The sequence below is a fragment of the Canis aureus genome, chromosome 31, assembly GCF_053574225.1.
Source record: "Canis aureus isolate CA01 chromosome 31, VMU_Caureus_v.1.0, whole genome shotgun sequence".
NCBI lineage: Eukaryota > Metazoa > Chordata > Mammalia > Carnivora > Canidae > Canis > Canis aureus.
Genome location: NC_135641.1, coordinates 31,952,306 through 31,964,302, shown reverse-complemented (window position 1 = coordinate 31,964,302; position 11,997 = coordinate 31,952,306).

The window sequence follows — 11,997 nt, the reverse complement described above, 5'->3', positions numbered from 1 at the left end:
CAGGTATGACTCAGATTAGATTTTCATCTAATCTGTCCACTGCCTACAGCTGAAGATGGTGAACTATCTTCCTGGCAAGGACATCTCTCCTTCAGCCTAAATATTATCCGGGGTTCACTATTCTACCATACTCACAGGGTAAATATTGACGAGGATTGGAAAGACATAATATGGAGATGAGAGCCCTTGATTGAAGTCCAAATATCTGTATCCCAAATTACGGCCTTGTCACTATTTGCCCTTGGAAAAGTCAGTGACCTTGTCTGGAGCCAGTTTCCCCATCTGTACAAGATATTTTTGAAATATTTTCCGATCCTAGAATTACCTTTGCCTGCATTAACCTATTCATCGACTCCCTTTGGGAGGACAGCTATCCTCTAGAACAATGGGTCAGCATCCAAGCCCAAAGCAGCTTCTTTTTAAAATCATAGTGATGTAATAATTCAAAACAAACCTCTAAATTTCTTCAGCCTCAAAGCAAACCTTGAAATAGGGTGACCAACTCATCTCGATTTGTCTAGGACATTCCCAGTTGTAGGACTGAAAGTCCTGCATGTTAGGAACCCGCTTGACCCCAGCCATATGAGGGTAATTGGTCCATTCTACTTCAAGGTCTGGACCTCTGGCTCAATTCTGAGCCATAGTGTACAGGTTACTTAAGGTAGAAGAAAAATACTGGTAAGAATGTGAGCTCCAGGAGGAGTACTCCAATCATCTATCAACGAACTACCCCAAAAAGAATGACTTAAAACAAGAGTAATCATTTATTTTGCTCATAAGTCTGAGCAATGAATGAGCTCAGCCAGGTGCTTCCTGCTCAGATTGTCCCTTGAGTTTGCTGTCAGACAGTGGTCAAAACTGACATCATCTTGCAGCCTTCTTAACTAGCACGTTGGTCCCTGGTCTGATACTTGAACAGCTAACAGCCCAAGCTCCTCAGATTTCTCCTTCTCCCCTCTCCCTCTCTCTTTCATCTCTCTACCTATAAGCTCCCAAAATGGTGGCCTCAGGGCAGCTGGGCTTCTCCCAGAGTGAGTCTCAAGAGCCTCTGGCAGAAGCAGCGCAGCCTTTTCTAATCCAGCCTACGTCATACTGAATCACTTCTACCATGTTCTTTTCATTAAGGAAGACCCAAACCTCTACCCAGTTTCAAGGGAAGTGACGTAGACTCCACCTCTTGATGGAAAGAGCATCAAAGAATTTGCAGATATGTTTTAAAACGACCATGAAAAGGAAAAGGATACCTACCTCTTCGAGTCAGAGAATTTGCTAGAAAAAGAAGAGAGGTGGAGAAAGCAGGTTGTCAGATGCATATGTGTTATGGATCACCATCACCACCCCTCCCTGGACCATAACATCTGTGTGGCAGGTATCAGACAGGACAAGGGTCAAGAAGAAAGTCAAGAGTGCAGGAGCTGCTGCCACTTCCCATTGACAACTCTGAGAGGATATCACCACAGAGAGCACCAACAATGAAAGACCACAACAAAGCAAAAATGGCAGCACAGCCCAGTTGGGTAGTGAGAACACTTAATTACCCCGAGACTTCCTTGGCTGCCATATGGCACAGTAGAGCCCCAGAGGTTCCCACCGGCCTCATGAAGGATGTGAGATCATGTTGCTGCTGTTGAGATGCCACAGAACGATGACGAGGTGACTCAGAAGTGCCTTAAGTTGGGAGTCACAGGTGTTCTCAAACCTCAGGGAGAAGGAACTGTGGCATCAGAGCAAACGGAAATAGGGTTGAGTCTGTTGGAAAGACCTCCAGGCTGCCTGAGCGCAGAGAACAGACTAAGAGTTCTCCAGAGACGTGTCACCTGACTGGATAGACAAATACAAGACAGGAGTTCTGGCTCCTGTCCCGATGGAGACAAGGGGAGCTAGAAGGCAGGACACAACTGATGTGTGGACCCGAAGTCTCCCCACCCCAGCACCTTGCAAAGGCAACAGAGTTATCTGAAAGCAATGAATATACTACAAATTGGCAGGTTAAAATTTCTGGTCCCTTCTTTCAGTCTCCACTCCTATTCAGGGTAGCAGCTGTGTAGAAAATCAGGTCAGTGATAGAGGGGGGGAAAAAAGCAGTATTTCTTTTTGCACATCTAAGTTACAGTGTTAAACTTGTTCCTGAGCAGTACGAAAAATAGAAACCACTCTTTTGATTATCTCACTCCCTGCTCTGCAGTCACAATAGCTCCTTTCACTTACCTCTGGCTTGCTAAGCCATTTCTTCCCTTGTGCCTTTGCACTTGTGGTTCCCTCTATCTGGAATATTCTCTCAGCTGGCCCTTTGCGCCTTTCAGATTTCACCTAAAATGTCAACTTCTGAGTGAGGCCTTCATTTATTGCTCTACCAAAATGGATCTACTCCTGCTTTCCCCATTCTCAACACTGCTTTTTTTCTGAAAAATGATTCCTCCCCCCACCCAGACTCTCCCCCAACTTCTTTCCAGAATTCCTCATCTCAGGAAATGGTCCTGACCAATTACTCAAGCCAAATACCTCAGTCCCTCTGATTACTCTCATTTGGCCTCACATCCATATTCAGTCCAACTGTAGTCCCAACAGTTCTGTCTCCAGAATATATCCTAAATGCAATCACCTCTCTCACTCGCCTCTGCCACCACCCTATTCTAGCCCATAACCTTCTTGCCTGGCCTGACGAGTACTAGTCTCCTTGCTTCAGCTCTTGCTTCCCTACCATTCATTCCACATCACACTCAATGATCTATTTTAAAAATGTAAATCCGATCCTGCAACTCTTTGGCCTAAACCTGCAACATCTTAAAAGTCTTCCCCTAGGCCTACAAGGCCTGTAGGGTCTCAACCCTCCCGCTCTCCACCTACCAGCACATCTCTCTCCTTATGAACTCAAATGCCTTCTGCTCTTTGAAATTGCCAGGCACCTTCCTGCCTCAGGGCTTCTGCTCTTCCTCTATGAGTAACAATCTCCCCCAATGTCTTAACACAAATGGCTCCTTCTCATCATTCAGGGGTCATCTTAAATGTCACCTCTTCCAAAGGGCCCTCTCTGAGCTCCTCCCACCGCATCAGAGAGTTGCTCTCCTAGGACCTCTCTCTTTACACCACTTCACACTGTGATGAAGTTGGAAGTTCGCTTGTTTACTTTTTAATTTTCTAGTCCCTCCTTTGCAAACACTTACATAAGCTCCCTGGGAGCAGGAACCCCTAGTCCCCATACCCAGAACAGTATCTGGCCCACAGGTGCTCAGAATGTATTGAACGAACAAATGTGTGAATGAACAGTTTGAAAACCACTTAATCTGCAACAAAGAAGAGTTTTCTTCTGGTCTCGGTTTCCTCACCTACAAAATGAGGCTGTTTAACAAGGTAATCTCCAGGGCTCCATTCAGCCAAACATCCAGGTTCTGTCTGTAATTGCAGGTGCATCCCAGCGGTTGGCTCTGTACAGATAGTGGAAAGGACTCTCAATCATCTTTCTAGAATACAAATTCACGTTTGCAAAAATAGAGTAAAACTTCACTAGGCAAATAATACAGTTAAACTTTGCCAATAAGGTAAGGCAGGGCCAAGTAAAATACCAGTTCCTCATTACAACAAATGATAGAATAAATTGCCTTATGTGCTCTGGGTCTATTTATACCTGGCACATAGCTTTCCTTTGCAATTGGGCTTCTCTGGGCTGGAGCCCAAATTTAAGTAAATGCAAGAAAATACAGAATCAAGACTCTATTAACTGCAAAAGGTCTGTTGTGTCCCTATCTGAGGCAATATTCTTTATTGTCAGCAGCACTTGGTTTTTAATTTTGATTCATTTTTTAAGTTCTTCTTGATAAAAGAAAAACTACGAGATTGGAGAAAATACTCTTATTTTGGCGGGGTTCCCAGTTACATGACTGCAGCTTGGTACCTCTAGGCATAGGGCTACAGGACTCAGCACTTCAAGTTCTCTCGCAAAGTGCTTCTCTTTGAAGAACTATATAAAGTGATGTTAAACACTCTTTGAGCCTCAAAATAGGCACATTTCAAGCCAGTCCCTGTGGTGCATTTTTACCATAAATAAACTCATCTAGTTTCATAGGCTCAAGGCACGAAAGAATAAGTTTGGGGGAAAAGTGGAAATTTGATTTTAAAAATACTAACCAAAATAAAAAAAAGATCTAAAATGTACATAAAAAAATTCCTTTCTCTCTTATGTACCTTCAGAATCAGACCCCTCCTTCAAGGTTCATATCAGAAATCACCTCCATCAGGACATTTTTCCCAGCCTCTTGGGCCACTTTAAAATCTCTTTCCTCTCAATTCCTGCCACACTTTGCTTGGAATTAATCAGTGTGTTTGATTCAGAGATTATAGGTGGCCATGTACATGCTCACCTCCTATTCGACGTTGTGCCATTCACTGAACTATCTTCCCCAATGCCTAAGCACCTAGAAGGTATGGACTCTATCTAACTTGCCTGGAATATTCAGCAAGGCCTAAAATCACACTTTCATTTGTATGTTTAAAATACAGGTATTTCGAGGGATTTTTTTTAACAAGCATTTTTACTCACTACTTAATTTTCCTTTTTTAAGTTTGCATTTTGAAATACTTGTAGTACCCTTCATCCAGTTCCCCCCAAAGGTGACATCTTATATACAATATCAAAACAGGAAATCCACATTCATGCAATGCTGTTAACTAGACTACAGATCATATTCAATTTTCACCAATTTTTACATGTGCTCATCTGTGTGTTTGTGTTCCTATCAAATCCCAAGTATGTATATTTATGTAGCCACCACCACAATCCAGATACCAGACTGTTCCATCATCACAAAAGAACCCTCTCATACTCTTCATATATATTTACGTCTCCTTTTAACACCTGTCCCTGCCCCCACTGTAACCTCTAATCTGTTTTCCATCACTATAGTTTTGTCATTTTGAGAATGTTATATAAATAAGATTATAAGGTTTTAACGTTTTGAGATTGACTTTTTTTCAGTGAGTATGATGCCCTTGAGGTACATTAAGGCCGTTGCATGTATCAATAGTTCATTACTTTCTTTAAAAAAGATTTTATTTATTTATTCATGAGAGACACACAGAGAGATAGAGAGAGAAAGAGAGAGAGAGAGAGAGGCAGAGACACAGGCAGAGGGAGAAACAGGCTCCATGCAGGGAACCTGATGTGGGACTTGACCCCAGGACTCCAGGATCACAACCTGGGCTGAAGGTGGCACTAAACTGCTGAGCCACCCAGGGATCCCCAATTCATTACTTTTTATTGCTGAGTAGTAGTCTATGGTATGAATGTACCAGATTTTGGCTGTTTTCAGTTTGGAGTGATTACAAACAAAGCTGCTATAAAGCATGTACAGCTGTTTGTGTGAATATAAGCTCTCATTTCTCTGGTATAAATACCCAAGAGTGTGATCACCAGGTTATTATGGTAAATGCATGTTTGGTTTTAAAAGAAACTGCCAAACTATCTTTCCAGAGTGGCTATGCCATCCCCACCACCAAAGTATTGAGAAATCCAGTTTCTCTGTATTCTCTCCAGCATTTGGTATTATTACTATTTTTTGATTTTAGCTCATCTGATAAGTGAGCCCTGGTAGCATGCTATGATTATGCATTTTCCTAATGGATAATGATATTGATATTTTGGATATTTTGTGTGCTTGGTCACCATCTATATCTCCTTTGGGTGAAATATCTTCCACTCTTCCACTCTTTTGACCAACAACCCCAATAGGGTTGTTTTCTTACTGTTGAGTGTGAGGATTTTGTTGTTGTTGTTTATTCCAGATATAAGACTTTTGTCAAACATGTGGTTTAAAAGGTTTTCTCTCAGCCTCTAGCTTATCTTTTCATGCCCTTAACAAGGTCTTTGGCACCAAAAAGTTTTTCATTTTGAAGCAGTCCAATCTATAAACTTTCTCTTTTGTGGATGGTAGGACACTTTTGGTGTCCTGTCTCAGAACCCTTCGCTTGGCCATAGGCCTGAAAGATTTTCTCCTGTAAAACTTCCTTTTAGAAGTTTTTTGTTTGCTTGTTTGTTGTTTTGTCTTTTTTTTTTTTTTAAAGATCTTATTTATTTATTCATGAGAGACAGAGAGAGAGAGAGAGAGAGAGAGAGGCAGAGACACAGGCAGAGGGAGAAGCAGGCTCCATGCAGGGAGCCCGACATGGGACTCAATCCTGGGTCGCCAGGATCAGGCCCTGGGCTGAAGGTGGTGCTAAACTGCTGAGCCACCCAGGCTGCCCTCAATAAATATTTCTTAAATGAATATACTTAGTAATTTATTATCTTATCAGAGCTATTTCTTGAACATCTGTTATGTGCCAGACACTGTTTTCTGTGAGGGAATATAGCCCTTTGCCAAACAGGCAAAGCCCTTGCCTTCTTAGAGCTTATACAATAGTAAGGTAAAGAGACAGACAATAAATAAGTACATGGATAAATACATAATAAAGTTTCAGGCAGTGATAAAGTGTGTGAAGAAAAGCCAAACAGAGTGAATGAATGAGTGAATGAATTAAAACCTCCAAGCTAGAAATCAGGCTATTCAGACTATAGCCACAGAAGCCAACTGTACTATTATAAATTTAACCTGGAAATTACATGGATTTATTTTTTTATTTGTATACATCTTACAAATATTTATTGTCTTCTAGATACCATCCTTTGTTCTAGGTCTAGGATACCACAGAGAGCAGAACAATGTTTATTAGGAACTTTTATTCCTGTTCTTGTGGAGCTTACATGCAAGTGTCAGCAAGTAAATATATAACACATCAGAGGCTAATAAGTGCTTGGAGAAAAATAAAGCAAGAAGAATGCAAAGAAATTCTCGAGTATGTGTTTGGGGGTGAGGGTAACTGGTATTTTAAATAATCAGGGAAGAACTCATAAAGAAAATAGCATCAGAGCAGGAAACTGAAGGAGATGAGGGAATAAGCCAAAGGGATGTCTGTGAGATGAACAGTCCAGACAGAATGGAAAGTGCAAATATCCTGAGGCAGGGATGAGGCCTCTACACCTGAAACCTGCTCCTCATATACAGTAGATGTGCAAGTTATAGCTGAGAGTAAACTAGACTGAAAACCAGATAGGGCTGGGTGTGAGAGTCGGGGACCCTACTTACTGGTTGTGTGGCTTTAACCAAGCTTTAATCTCCTCAGCTCTCCAGTTTTTTGTTTGTATAATCATGGTCTGCCGGAAAGTGTGCTCATGCTACTTCAGCAGGATGATGGCTTCTATAAACTTAAAGGATTATAAACGTCAATTTTAACTACTTTCTCATATACTTTATATCCTAAGATTGCCAGGAGTGTTAACTAGATAGTTTGATGATCGAGTTATAATGATTTAGTTATGATGAAGCAGCACTTGTTACATCTAAATGCAACATAAAATTACAGAATTTTCAGCTTCTTATGGTATATTTGCATTATGTAGTTATTTATATAATGTGACGTTTTGATCTCAGTATTTCTTGAAAGAGCTATCACATTTTTCAAAAAAGATTTTATTTATTTATTCATGAGAGACAGAAAGAGAGAAAGAGAGGAAGAGAGACACAGGCCGAGGGAGAAGCAGGCTCCCTGTGGGGATCCTGATGCGGGACTCGATCCCAGAACCCTGGGATCATGCCCTGAGCCAAAGGCTGACTCTCAACCACTGAGCCACCCAGGCATCCCTTTTTCAGATTTTTATATATTTATTTGAGAGAGTGAGAGCATGAGTGGGATGAGGGTCAGAGGGAAAAGCAGATTTGAGGAGCCCAACGTGGGGCCCAATCCCAGGACTCCAGGATCACCACCCAAGCCAAAGGCAGATGCTTAACCAACTGAGCCACCCAGGCACTCCTGGTCAGATTATTCTTATCATAATTTTATGACTTAAAATTGAATTTAGCTATTCCTAAGTGCTATGTGGAAAAAAAAAAAAAAAGCCCCTGTCATTTTTAGATAGTTTAGATAAACATAGCACAAAGGAAGTTTAAGTTCAAGGAAGCTCTCAGGTCTGAGTCCCTTAGAGTCTGGGACAGCTCTGACAGGGATAGCTGCTTTTTGGTGGTGGTGGTGGTGACTGGAATAAGGGGAAGAGTTCATTATGATCTCTCATTGGGGTTTTATACTATATAACATTATATGCATTATATGAATCACAATATAGTTACATATGTGAAGCTACATTTGTGTATGCTATGGGTAACAGAAGGGATTTTAAAAAATATTTTATTTATTTATTCATGGGAGACACAGAGAGAGACAGAGGCAGAGACACAGGCAGAGGGAGAAGCAGGCTCCCCTGCAGGGTGGGACTCAATCCCAAAACCCAGGGATCAACACCCTGGGCTAAAAGCAGGCGCTCAACCGCTGAGCCACCTAGGCGTCCCAGAAGGGTTTTTTAAGTGTAATTTTGTATTATATGGGTCCTTCAGGAAACAATGCAGACATATATAAAAAGACAAATCACATGTGGCATGTGACAAGTAACAAATGAGTGGCACAGACAATAGGAGATTTGTTTACTAAATTGAACAATGAGGGACACCTGGGTGGCTCAGCAGTTTAGCACCTGCCTTCAGCCCAGGGCATGATGCCGGAGTCCCAGGATCCAGTCCCACATCAGGCTCCCTGCATGGAGCCTGCTTCTCCCTCTGCCTGTGTCTCTGACTCTCTTTCTGCGTCTCTCATGAATAAATAAATAAAATCTTTTAAAAATAAAAAAATTAATTGAACAATGAGGCAAGGCTTTGCAGAGGGGTTAGGACTTGAATTAAGGAAACAGGATTCAGAAATACAGAAGAGGAAGACACTTCTAAAAAGGAGTGACTAAGGCCCAGAGATGGGACCTATGGAAGATATCAGAGACACTGAACAAAACAATGTAACTAGAGCTGAAGGAAGATCTGAAGTAGAGGCTTCCTACAGGAATGTATTGGGAAGAAAGGGTGGAGAGAAAAATCTGTTAGGAGAAATTGTGGAAGGCCTTGAATGATTTGCTCACTAACACAAACACTATTGGTAGGGGTCGTAAATTGACACAACTTTCTAGGGGGCAGGTCAGCAATATTTCTCAAAGGCACAGTCCTTTTGACTTAGCAATCTCACTTCTAGGAATTAATTTTTTTAAATGTATTCCATTTCTAGGAATTTAAGTAATTTATTTATGTAAGAATTGATAGAATCAGACAAGATCTCAAAGATTTGTGTAAAAGAATATTTACTATAGTGTTACTTATAATAGAAAATAAAATTAACTATCCCACATACCAAACTGGTAATAAATAATAGCATCTCCACATATGGAATCCCCAATGCAACCACGAAAGCATATTTTTCAGCATTACTAAAGATATGGAAAGACAATGTAAATATGAAGTGAAGAAAGCAAATCACAACACCTAAAACTAATGTAATATTGTGTGTCGACTATAATTCAATTAGAAAAAATATATCTATGGAACAGTTCCATCACCACAAGAATGTTATTTCAATAGAACCATGACATCTGTGACTTTCCTAGATAGATTTTTTCATTCAACATAATATCCTTGAGGCTTAATCAAGTTATTGTATGTATTAATGGTTTGTTCATTTTTAATACTAAGTAGTAATCCATGGTATGAACATATCATGTTTATTTAACCATTCGCTCATTGATGAACATGAGGTTTCTTTCCGGTTTTGGGCTATTATAAATAAAGCTGCTATGAAAAGAAAAGAAAGCAAATCACAAAAAGTCTTTATACAATATGAGTCTGTAGGGGTGGAAATCTTTTCCCTTTTATGCTTCTAGGTTCTTTGGCTGGCCTGATAATTAAAATGACATAAGACAGATTAACAGGAGAAACCAAATTTAATTTCATACATACAGGAGCCATATAAAAAATATGAAACTCCAAGAAGGAAACAAAGCAGGCAGCTTTTATACCTTTCAGACAAGGAAATAATGGATTTGTGAGGAATTGACAAGATAAAGGGGTTTGGACTTGGGGTAGTAAATTAGTGAAGAAGTAACATGTTCTGTCGATATAGCCTTCTTGACTCTAAATTCCCTATCTCCAGTGATAAGGATGCCTTCTGGTACAGGACGAGAAAATTTCATATGGGAGACTTATTTTCTGCTTTCAGGAGGACAGAGGAAGGTCAGAGTGTTCTTCTTGTACTGGCTATTTCTTAAGTAACCTTAAATAATCAATAGGCCAGAGAGGCCTATTTTGGGGTACCATATTCTGTTCTCCTTCTGCCCCACTTTTAAAATTCTAAGAAGTTTCACAATTCAGGAGCTGACTGCAAAATGCTCCACTATCTCATTTAACTAATATCTTAGTCTTTGAAAATAGGTCAATTTGATTAAACAGTTATGTCTCATTTCAGGAGGCAGTGTTGCAGGTAGGCTCCCGAAGTTAGGCCTACATGGTGTGAGTATCTGCATCAGGTATTTAATAGGAGACAGTTCTATGGAAATAAAATAAAAACAATAGTTAATGGTTGGAGTAGACTATAATCCCAGTTTCTGAGTTCTGAAGACAGCTAGTCAAGAAGATTTTTAAAAGTCAGGTTCAAAACATCTTCAAAAGGAGTATGGACAACTCGGGATTTACCCCAAAGATACAGATGCAGTGAAAAACCAAGACACCTGCACCCCAATGTTTATAGCAGCAATGTTCACAATAGCCAAACTGTAGAGGGAGCCTCGGTGTCCATCAAAAGATGAATGGATAAAGAAGATGTGGTCTATGTATACCATGGAATATTCCTCAGCCATTAGAAACAATGAATACCCACCATTTGCTTCGATGTGGATGGAACTGAAGGGTATTATGCTGAATGAAGTAAGTCAATCGGAGAAGGACAAGCATCATATGATTTCACTCATATGGGAAATATAAGAAATAGTGAAAGGGATTATAAGGGAAAGGAGGGAAAATGAGTGGGAAAAATTAGAGAGGGAGACAAAACCTGAGAGACTCCTAACTCTGGGAAATGCACAAGGGGTGGTAGAAAGGGAGGTGGGTGGGGGATTGGGGTGACTGGATGATGGGCATTGAGGAGGGCACTTGACAGGATGAGCACTGGTGTTATGCTATATGTTGGCAAATCAAACTCCAATAAAAAAAATATACAAAAAAAAAAAAAAAAAAGAGTGAGGACAGGCAGTGGCATTCTGACAGATTTTCCTAGTTTACAGTTTGAACATCTCTGGTGATCTGAGTGATCACACAGCAACAGTCATAAAGATTGTCCATACATGGGCAGCCCGGATGGCTCAGCGGTTTAGCGCTGCCTTCAGCCCAGGGCGTGATCCTGGAAACCTGGGATCAAGTCCCATGTCGGGCTCCCTGCATGGAGCCTGCTTCTCCCTCTGCCTGTGTCTCTGCCTCTCTCTCTCTCTCTGTCTCTCATGAATAAATAAATAAAATCTTAAAATCTTTAAAAAAAAAAAAAAAAGATTGTCCATACATGAGCTAGTAGGGTGATTTCCCTGAAGTTTATAACAAGCTGTCCAACTTTAGGATTCATGGCTTTGGGAAAAGGGCAGTTTTAGTTCTCAATGATTACAAGTCAAAAGAGTAGGAGAAAATTAGAAATGTTAGTTTCAAGAGTTATAGTTACACATTGGAGGAAACTAGACATATTCAGGATCCATTCCAGTTTACAGGTAGACAATGAAAGCTCAAGACAATTAATAGAACTAGAATCTGATGTCCACAAGTGTGTACAATAGTTTTCCATTGAAATACCATCTTTCTCTTGATAGGCAACCTCATTTGTATTAGAATAATCAAATTAAGATTAATTTGTTTGCAAATAAGTCTGGTATTAATAAACTTGGCCTGATTACATAAGTGCAGCAAGACTAGTGATTAACTATAGTGACTCTTTTAAAGTCTGCTTTGCTGGAACTTTTCATAAAAAAATCTCAGATTGCATTTTTAAAAGCCTCTTAACCTAAGAGGTCAAACCAAGAATTGTAATCAGATTTTTACCTGCAATGCCTATAGATTTGGG